General features: G+C 41.2%; 1 non-coding gene across 1 annotated transcript; it reads left to right on the top strand.

Annotated features, from left to right (window-relative positions):
* The first annotated feature begins 2,806 nt into the window (after positions 1-2,806).
* On the top strand, positions 2,807-2,880 carry Trnat-ugu. The gene has a single exon. It is a non-coding gene; the product is annotated as a tRNA-Thr (tRNA).
* Positions 2,881-10,660: the final 7,780 nt, after the last annotated feature.

Below are 10,660 nucleotides of genomic sequence, written 5' to 3'. Positions count from 1 at the left end.
TAGCTACTATTCAGTTACTGATTGCTATTCATAGGCAAGTTTCAACTCACCCGTTAGTCTCGTACAATCGACAGCTATTATGCATTTCAAAACACCAGGACAAACGTGAAGCAAGGATACCGCTAAACACGGGGAGTAAGGTCCTAGATAATCCAGTTTTACTGAGTCTGAGTTTGACGTCGAATCTCTCCTAGAGTGACGACCTTTACATAAAATCTTCCACATTCATCTACATGGGACTGAACAATTTTTCTGATTTTTATTATAGTTCTGTACTCATTACACATATATCACTGAGAAATAATGATTAAAAAATAAAGAAATAACCAAAGGTAACCATAATCTAGCAATTGAAATGGGTTAACGGTAATGCCTTTGGCAGGAGCAAACGAAATGCTGCCTTATTGAAGCAGAAATGCTTATTATCTTCTTGTTTTGTACCACTTTCTGATTATAACATTTCCGCATATTTCAGTTAGTTTTCCAGAGCATTTAAGCAGATTACTGAGCTATTGTCCCTTCCTATTTCTTGTTCTTCCCTCCACTTTTACCTACCTTTTTTGGGGGGGGGGGATTGAGGTACATATATTGTGTTTCGTATTTAATGTACTGGTAGACGCTGAATGTCGATCTTATGGCCGTTTTGTTTTTGCCATACATTTTAAGGGTCTTTTAAATTTATCAGGTAAGTTTCTTCATTCATAGTGTTTGTATTTTTAGAGGAAGATACAAACCTCCACACTGTACTCAGTTTTCTCAGATCTTTCTTTTACAGTATTTCGTCAGCTGAGTGTTACACTGGAATTCTGCCATCTGTGCTACAAATTTACTCTCTTCTCCAAAGCTTTGTTACAGACAAAGTCACCATTATCTCTTAATATTTGCCCATTGGAGACCTGCCAAAAAAGGTAATGTGTCTTGTCTCTGAACTGCTTTCCTTCTATCCTGCTCAAAGTCGTACTGGCGCTACAACCGCACATACATCATGACTTTCTTCTCCTTATCCCTCCTTGTCCCTGAGGCTGTTAAGTTCCCAACAGTCAAATGAGCCAATGTGAACTAACCTGCAGCCTTCCTATTCGATTCATATTTGTCAAGGCAGGGAACAGTCGTTGATGGAGGGAGGTGTTGACCGTCTTTGTTTCATTTAACTTCTAGCACTTCTGTAATGAGGAAAACATCCCAGCGGCAGACATTACAGTTATCTGAGTAACAAGGTGGCAAATGATTCGGTCTTCCTGGAAGAGTCTCAACCCAAACCTATACGTGAGGCGTCCTAAAACATTATATTTTGGTTTCAGAAAAAAATTCCTTCGCGAAGTTGTTATCATTCGTTTTTACTTTATGAATATTGTAAAAGTAAACTGAAAATAGCTGACTGACACAAGGAGACTAGTCTATAGTTCCAAAGTGCGTCGACCATCGAACATACGTTAAACATGTAGTGACCAGAGACAGATTGTTGTTACCATTTTTTTTTATTTTTTTGTTACGGAGAGACTGCTTTCCCTCCAATACATGTGTTTCCGCGTCCCAAGACGCCGCCGCCTCTAAGTCGCTCAATTGCACATTTTATTTCCCTCACTTTGCACGACACAAACCTGCTCGCCAGCTACCGGCTTCATAGACCTCACAATCCCCGCCCACCGCAGAGTTACCGGCCAATCAGCGACTGGCTAATCACGTACTAGAAGCGAAAGTAGCTTCCGGAAAGACTGCGAAAGGACATCAGAAAAGAAGGTGGAAAATAAAGAACCTGCGTTCGACTTGGACAGCCAATGGCGGATTGCCCATTACCAGAGCACCCTGAGTCATGTTGTGTTATTTTGTGTGTGGCGCGAGACTAATGAGTGCCGGTGGGGAACGTGTCAGTAACAAGTTTCGCGAGTGAGAGCGCCAGTCTAGAGAATTGATTGGACGAGCAGTGGAGTTAGTATTCAACAGTCGACAGCATGCAGTTTTTGAAGTTATAATTCCGTAGCTTTAGTAAAAAACTAGCGTTGGGCATACCAGTATGCAGATCCATCGGAAGAGGGGCAGAGCTGACCATATTAGTGACGAGAGGTGTGGATCATATCATCTACAACTTCATCAGTACTCTGAGAGCGGTTCAGTTCCTCCTTTATATACGCCAACAATTAAAAACTTATCGGCTGTCCGACGTACAACGAAAAGGTACATGTTGCGCTTAACAGGAGGGAACAGAAAAACAAAACAAAAAATGTGTAAGAAGAAATAACGCTGCAGTTAAGGCTATAATAGTGACTTTTCCGAAACATAAGTAGAGACTTAAACGAAAATTAATTGAAACCCTCAGCTGCCGACAGGTGTTGTTGATATACCTCGATGGGGACAGCTGAAAATGTGTGCCCAGACCGGGACTCGAACCGGGATCTCCTGCTTAGATGGCAGACGTTTTATCCATCTGTGCCATCTAGGACACAGATTAATAGGGGGACTGCACGGACTTCTCTTGCACGCTTCCCGTGAGACCCACATTCCGAACTGTGCACGATCATTTATTCTAGAGAAACAGCACGGTCATCCATGGTATGTGTTCTTTCGAGAGCAGTTACTATCTTCCTATATAGTTAAAGGCTACCAGGCCATTGACCTTCGTCTGTGCGAAAGAGCACATGTTGCCCGAACTCTTACGGGAATCGTCACCTTAGTTGGCGCGAGTAATGAATGGATGGGCAAATATTTATTAGGAACATTACGTATGTAGATTGTGGACAGTTGGGAATGTGGGTGTCAGGGGAAGTGTGCAAGGTATAAGTCCCTGCAGTCGCGTTGTTCATCTATGTCCTCGGTGGCTCAGATGGATAGAGCGTCTGCCCTGTAAGCAGGAGATCCCGGGATCGAGTCCCGGTCGGGGCACACACTTTCAGCTGTCCCCATCGAGGTATATCAACAACACCTATCAGCAGCTGCGGGTTTCAATTAATTATCATTTATTCTAGAGAAGTTGGACGGTCACCAGTGGTATCTGTTCTTTCGAGAGCAGTTACTATCTTCATATTCCTTAAATGGAGATTGTTGCGCTTGCAGTGATCTAAAATGATGGGTGATCAATTACGAAAGATCTGGATTGGATTTCTCGTGGTAAGAAGTGACATAGAGTGATTACATAGGCTTTCCCGGCGTAATAAGTCTTGAAAGCGCCTTCGGGCTTGCTGCCGGATTCTAAAATCAACTTGACTCGATATTTCGGCGATCCAGCTGGTCGCCATCCTCAGGAGAATGCTGCTTCTGCTGATGAGTCTCGCTGAGAACTGACGCCAGGCTGCTAATCGACGTCCTATACAGGCCACCGTTCAGTACACGGTGCATGCGCCGCCCATCACGGCTGCTGCCCTCCAAGACAGGGAGGTGGCGCCGCCCTTAGTGAAACACTGCTGGCAACGATATATCGCACTCAGGGCCGCACCGAGAAACGTTCAATTTTGATGAGATACAATACAGGAATCCACGTCTTGCTAAGATGAAACCCATTGTCTCTGTTGATTAAATTATCCACCAACCTAATTTCAATCGCCTCTTTATAGACACTGTTCCAAAAACCGGAAATGTTGGCAACTACCACAGTTTCATCAAATTTCAGCAAACCCGAAGAGACTTTCAAGTGACATAGAGAACTACCTAACGAAAGATCGACTGACGACGTAAAGAACATGTAGGGCTATAGTGTATGGGAGAAGCTGAATTTCGTAATGTGCGGAAATTGGTAGGAGACTTCTCTCCAGCGGACGACGATAAACCGCTGATGATGACGATGGATGACGCTGACAACGATGGTGATTCTTCCAACCACGCATGAAGCGCTGTTCGAATGTCTGTTTTCTGCAGTTGCTTTTGTTAGTCCAATTTTGTCTTTGCTGCTTCTACAGGAGCCATATGTAGTGGGCCGTAAAATATTTATAAATTCTACTCTAAAACTGCTCCTTGGGATTTATAAGAAGGTTTTTGAGACTCGAACTCTGGACGTTTGCCTTTCGCGGGCAAGTGCTCTACCATCTGAGCTACCGAAGCACGACTCACGCCCGGTACTCACAGCTTTACTTCTGCCAGTTTAGTTAATTGACTAATTAATTATATCGATCAAATAATTAAACCCTACCCCTCTGTAAATACCCCCCCCCCCCCCAGAGCTCCCCATCCCCTTCCCCACTTGCAAATTGGCGGGAAAGAGAATAGTTGATTGGCCTTTTTGGCGGGGAATCGACTGTAGTGTATGGAATATTGTTTAAACAATTTCTGGTAAACAAGGTAATGTGTGGAATATTGTTTATTTAAACAATTTATGGGATACAAGGCAGCGTTTGGACTATATTTTATTTATTTAAAGAATTTGTTATGAAATTTTGTACAGTGTATGAAATAATGTTTAATTAAACATTCTTAGGGTGACAAAGCAATATGAATAGTTGAACTACAGCGGCGTATCTTTTATTCAATCGCGCAAAGAATATCACCAACATAACTCACCGCACTTAATTACACTGTTAAAAGTGTTTTGATATTGATGCACGAGCCGTCCACTGGCCTCCACCGCTGCAGTAGTTTGTGACAGTTGAATGGAGTGACTGTTGTATTGAAAGGGAAGGTGTCGACATTTGCATGGAGCCGAGGACATTGTAGGTAGTGGACGGGGTATTCCAGAAGTAGGATACAGCGGCCTGTCGCCGCTACCTGCGTCGTATTCTGGGAAAGGCCAAAGCGCATTCCCCTGCCCCGCTCAAGTTCGTAGTGTGCGTGGCTTTACCCCAGAGTACAGCGCTACAGCGGACCCTTGACTGGCAAGTGGTGTTCCTTGTTGAGATAATGGAGTTCACCAAGACTACCAAAGGGAAGCCTTTATTAATTTACAACGGTCGTTGTTGTGTAGTGGGTTATGCACTACTGGCCATTAAAATTGCCACACCAAGAAGAAATGCAGATGATAAACGGGTATTCATTGGGCAAATATATTATACTAGAACTGACATGTGATTATATTTTCACGCAATTTGGGTGCATAGATCCTGAGAAACCGGTACCCAGAACAACCACCTCTGGCCGTAATAACGGCCTTGATACGCCTGTGCATTGAGTCAAACAGAGCTTGGATGGCGTATACAGGTACAGCTGCCCATGCAGCTTCAACACGATACCACAGTTCATCAAGAGTACTGACTGGCGTATTGTGACGAGCCAGTTGCTCGGCCGCCACTAACCAGACCTTTTCAGTTGGTGAGAGATCTGGAGAATGTGCTGGCCAGGGCAGCAATCCAGAAAGGCCCGTACAGGACCTGCAACATGCGGTCGTGCATTATCCTGCTGAAATGTAGGGTTCTGCAGGGATCGAGATGGTACGCATTTCTCCTCCTTACACGAGGTATCACAACAACGTTTCACCAGGCAACGCCGGCCAACTGCTGTTTGTGTATGGGAAATCGGTTGGAAACTTTCCTCATGTCAGCACGTTGTAGGTGTCGCCACCGGCGCCAACCTTGTGTGAATGCTCTGAAAAGCTAATCATTTGCACATCACAGCATCTTCTTCCTGTCGGTTAAATTTCGCGTTTGTAGCACGTCATCTTCGTGGTGTAGCAATTTTAATGGCCAGTAGTGTAATAACAAACAACAAGTGACTTACTGGCGTTGTGTAAACATTGGAAACAGTAAATGCAAAGGAACATTATCCACAAAAAGTAACACAGTTTAGCGGAAGGTAGCCATGTTTGTATTCCCGATGAAGCAGCATATGAAGTGTGAAAACATTTTGTCAGTGCAAAGAAGAGGATAAAAGTAGCAGACGTTAGACTCTCATCACTTAACGTTGAAGTAGGGCGTCTCTTTCCTCGAGATAGTACCATCTCATTAGGCGAAAATATATGGGAACTACAAAAGATCGCACCCATTCTGGATGAATATTCTTCGAAGAATATAATTTACTGAAGAATGACGGTAGCAATTTTTTACTTGCAGTTATTAGCAAGAGACCGGATGACAGAATATTGGTGTTGCCAGCGAAAAGGGAAAAGCATGTTTCTTCTTCTTCTTTCGCTTCACCCTCTTTGGGGTACGCTGGATCAATCATTTCTTTGTGCGTTGTTCTTTTCTTAGGGCCCAGTATTTCTTCATTCTTTCTGACATTTTCCTCTCTTCTATCTAGGTGAGGGGTTTGGACTTTTGTGTAGATTTGTCATGGAACCTTATGTTTTCATCTTTAGTAATTATTTAGCTGTTTGATCGAAAAGCGAATTTTCTGAAATCTTTAATTCTACTAGATCTTTCTCAGTTTCTTTAAACCAATTGGGTTTCGTTTTGCGGTTACGAAAAAAGTCAAAGATTTGTTTGATTAATCTGTTGGAATTCATTCTGAGAAGATGACCAAAAAATGTATCCTCATTTTTCGCATAGTATCTGAACGTTTTTCAGTTTTCTTGTAGAGAGTTTCATTCTTGATGTATATAATCTTATTGTCTTGAAATTTTGGTCCTATGATTTTTCTTAAAAATTTTCTTGTAGAGAGTTTCATTTTTGATGTATATAATCCTACTGTCTTGAAATTTTGGTCCTATGATTTTTCATAAAATTTTTCGTTCCTTTAGCTCAAGTTTCTCCATTTGGCCTTTGAAATTCATGTTTAGTGTTTCTGCTGCATACAGTGCTTCTGGCTTAATCACTGTCTTGTAATGTGTAATTTTGGACCCCCATGAAACGGATTTTTTGTTTTATGTATTTTTTGTTATTTGGAAGGCCAATTCAAGTTTATTTTTTCTGGATTCCATTGCTTTGCCTTCCTCGGAATTCCAACTAATCCCTTCTCCGAGATATTTGGATTCTTTTACTATTTCAGTCTTTTGTTCTTGAACTTAGAGGTATTTACATGAGTGCTTGATGTTTGTCAATATCTTAGTTTTTTCAAAGGAGATGTGAAGACCAATTTTGGCTGCTTGTTTCTCTAGTTCAAGGATTTGCTCCGGTGCTTCGTCCATTGTTTCAGCAAACAGGGCCATATCATCTGCAAAAGCAATGCAATTTACTTTAAGGTTCTTCTTTTTGCAACCCAGTCTTATACCACTCTTAATATTTGAGTTCCATTCTCTGACTACTTTCTCAAACAGCGAATCATTTTCTGTGGGTGGAACGTTCCAGAGTTTGAGCAAGCAGTTTGCATGGTTGTTTGTGCTCCACGCCAACCTTTATAGTTCTTTTTGTTTGCGCTTTGTGGCCGAATAAAAAGTGAGGAACGCTGTTTTTAGAGCTATTAAAACAATATCCCTGGACGGAACCCTGTATCCCTGATGATGGCTTTCGAAACTGCCATCGTCCAAGCTGGTAACAGTTTGTTTCCTGGAACAGATGTTACTATTTGCTATTATCTTTTTAATCAGTGTTTGTGGAAGAAACTTCACTGTTGCGGTTTCTTTCCAGTCTATAAGGAAAACGAGGAAATACGCTGTCACATAAGAATGTGTTCTGCTCTAGCACATCTTCCCTTGGAAATGTTGGCTGATGGTCGGCTGTGTACTCAGGAGAGAAAGCTGTAGTTAGGAGAGCACGCCTGGGAACCAAAAGCTTCAGTACTTTATGGCTATTTAGAGAACTATTGGTTCGATAACGAACACATGCCAAGACAGATGTGGAATTGCAGTCGAAGGTGCCACGGCATTAATAAGGTCTCTAAAGGATGGAACCGAAGAATAAATATGTTAATATCAAAAGTTCATCCGAATGTTTGCTCACGAGTGAAAAGACTTCGAGAAGATATAGAGTACCATGGACACTAGTTTGACAGACTGATTTTAAACTCTTATGGGAAAAGAGGTAAAAACTCAGCGATGAAGACTGACGAAACGGATGAATAAGCTTTAAAATAACTTCGAACTGATGGGATCTTAAAATCATTTTTCACTAGTGTGCCAAAAATGGTCCAAATGGCTCTGAGCACTATGGGACTTAACATCTGAGGTCATTAGTCCCCTAGAACTTAGAACTACTTAAACCTAAGGACATCACACGCAACCATGCCCGAGGCAGGATTCGAACCTGCGACCGTAGTGGTCGCGCGGTTCCAGACTGAAGCGCCTAAACCGCTCGACCACACCGACCGGCCCTCACTAGTGTGGCCTATGCACTGTTACAGTGACGACTAAAACGTCAGAATCATTGAAAAATTGGTGAATATTGGAAATCAGTTACATGTAATCATTGGCAAACTTGTAAATATTGTAAATGGATTTAATGGGGGCGGGCGGGGTTGGGGGTTAAAAGAGACTATCTTTGATGGTGCTTCCTGGAAACGACACAGAGTGGGATAAATGTCATTTGAAATTTGTAGAATATTCTCTAATGAAGACTGACAAGACTATCTCAAACAGTAATGCTTTACTAGGAAATAATCGGCGCATTCACCATGAGAGGCTCTTACAATCACCTATCTGGACAGACACCAAATACAAAATTTTTGGAGCGGAAACCCAGGCAAATGACAAGCAGCTAAATCGACACTTTCTCCCTCCGTTAGAAGACGAGCAAACCAGCATGAAACTGTTAAAGACAAAATAAATTATTTTAATAAGTGACTGCTTGCAGTTTTCCAACCTTTCAACATATGTTAAAACTACAGAAACACATGACTACAGCATACCTATCGAGGATGTGACTAGGCGAGAAAAACCGACACGCCCGTTCGTCGCCTGGGTTGTGAGCGCTTTCGGTAAAAGCCGTCGTTACGCAGAGCATCACGACCGACTGGTAGCGCAGGAGAAGTACAAACAAAATGCCCTCCTCAGAGGAATAACTATAATTAGGTTCGGCATAGCCTTAGGTACAAACATACAGTTTATACCGCGCAATGCTTAAGATAAGACTCCACCCAAAATTTTAACTTTTCTCATACTTTGCTGATAGCAACCAAATCTTAAGATCGTATTTGTTATGTAAAGATGTAGCAATAACCAAGTTTAGAAGTTCATAGCTTCATTGGTTATCGACGTTTGAATTTTTAATGTGATTTTTTATGGTATTCTTGAAAACCAACTTTTTGTACTCACAAACACAATCTTCACATGCCGTATTTTATAGTACACTTACAAAACACAATTTCAATGGTTCTGTGCATTCATTTTATGAGAAATATTAATAATCTGTTATTTGTGTTTATTTCCAATTTCAGCCTTAAATTTTCTTTAATTATCGACGCATAAATCTGATGATAGAATAAAAGAATTACATTTTCGAATATATTGGTACATAGAAGTATGTGAACTCATGAAGACTACTTCCTAGAAAAATTTCATTCTGGTTGTTTAATAATTATGATAAAAACAAACTTATGGTAAAATGGATTTCAACATTTCATCAAAAAATGAATGCTACTACAAGACAAATACCCATTAAGATTTAGGAGCACCATACGTTTTCCCTTCCTGCTTATATGAGGCTCCTTCTTGTAGTGTCAAGATCAGGGTAGCTTCTTTCTTGAATTTTTTGAATAAAAATTTACTCACGGTCTTCCTGAGGAGGTGCAGTGGTAGAGTTATCTTATTGTAAGCCACTGACTATTTCCTTGAAGGTTGTTGGTTGTACTGAACACGACTTCAGTGTATTCCACAAATTTATATTTACACAGTTAACAGGCAAAGTAATTGATTTCTAACAACAGGGTGGCAATTGTTTTGCTTCAGTTTTCCTGGTAATCTTGCAACTTGTTTTTCCCAGCTTAAACTTTGCCAAGGTGGCAGTATAGATGGTTGTGTCTGATGGTGACAGAAAAGTTTATCTTTGGAATCTTTGCGTGTGTCATAGCTCATTACAGAGTCAGTATTTCAAACATTTCTTAGATGTACTTTTAATTCTAATACAGCCAAGGCACTTTGGGATCTAACAATAAACACTCTAACGATTTGAAATAGCCATTAAATTTCTTTGAAAAAAGTGAAGTTTTAGGGTGAAGTCTCCCCTTAAAATGGAGACTACCTGTTTTTAAAGGGATGAAAAGTATCTTGATGGTCGGTTTAGGAAGATCAAGGTGCATCAACATCTACGTATCAGTGTAAGCTGCCTAGTCTAAATGTTTATTGTGCGATGGTGTCTTGATGCGCTTAGTTTTCTATTAATGTGCTTCAAAACTTTATACATAACGAACACATTGAATTTACATCAAAATTACAACAGATTTCCATTCAAAAGATTGCGGACACTTAGAAGACAAACAGCGAGAAGCTGAAACTCAACTTTTAAGTAATATGACTGAAGGAAATATTCATCATACACGAGCAGAGAAACAAACGCCTCAATAATATTCCCAACATTTTCATTGTGGAAATACGCTTTTGTTTTCAGAAGGAACATACAACAAATAAATCTACAGTTAGATCAATACACCGTACTACTTTTCAGGTTGCAAAAGGTTGCGCTGTTTCACTGATTTTCGGATTATGTTGAGAGTGTGTGGCCGGCCGCGGTGGCCGTGCGGTTCTAGGCGCTGCAGTCCGGAAGCGCGGGATTGCTACGGTCGCAGGTTCGAATCCTGCCTCGGGCATGGATGTGTGTGTTGTCCTTAGGTTAGTTAGGTTTAAGTAGTTCTAAGTTCTAGGGGACTGATGACCTAAGATGTTAAGTCCTATAGTGCTCAGAGCCATTTTTGAGAGTGTGGAAACTCTGCTACA

Source organism: Schistocerca americana, chromosome 7 (assembly GCF_021461395.2).
Source record: "Schistocerca americana isolate TAMUIC-IGC-003095 chromosome 7, iqSchAmer2.1, whole genome shotgun sequence".
In the NCBI taxonomy this organism is placed as follows: domain Eukaryota; kingdom Metazoa; phylum Arthropoda; class Insecta; order Orthoptera; family Acrididae; genus Schistocerca; species Schistocerca americana.
The sequence above is the reverse complement of the archived record's forward strand: the minus strand, read 5'-3'. Positions and strand labels throughout refer to the sequence as shown.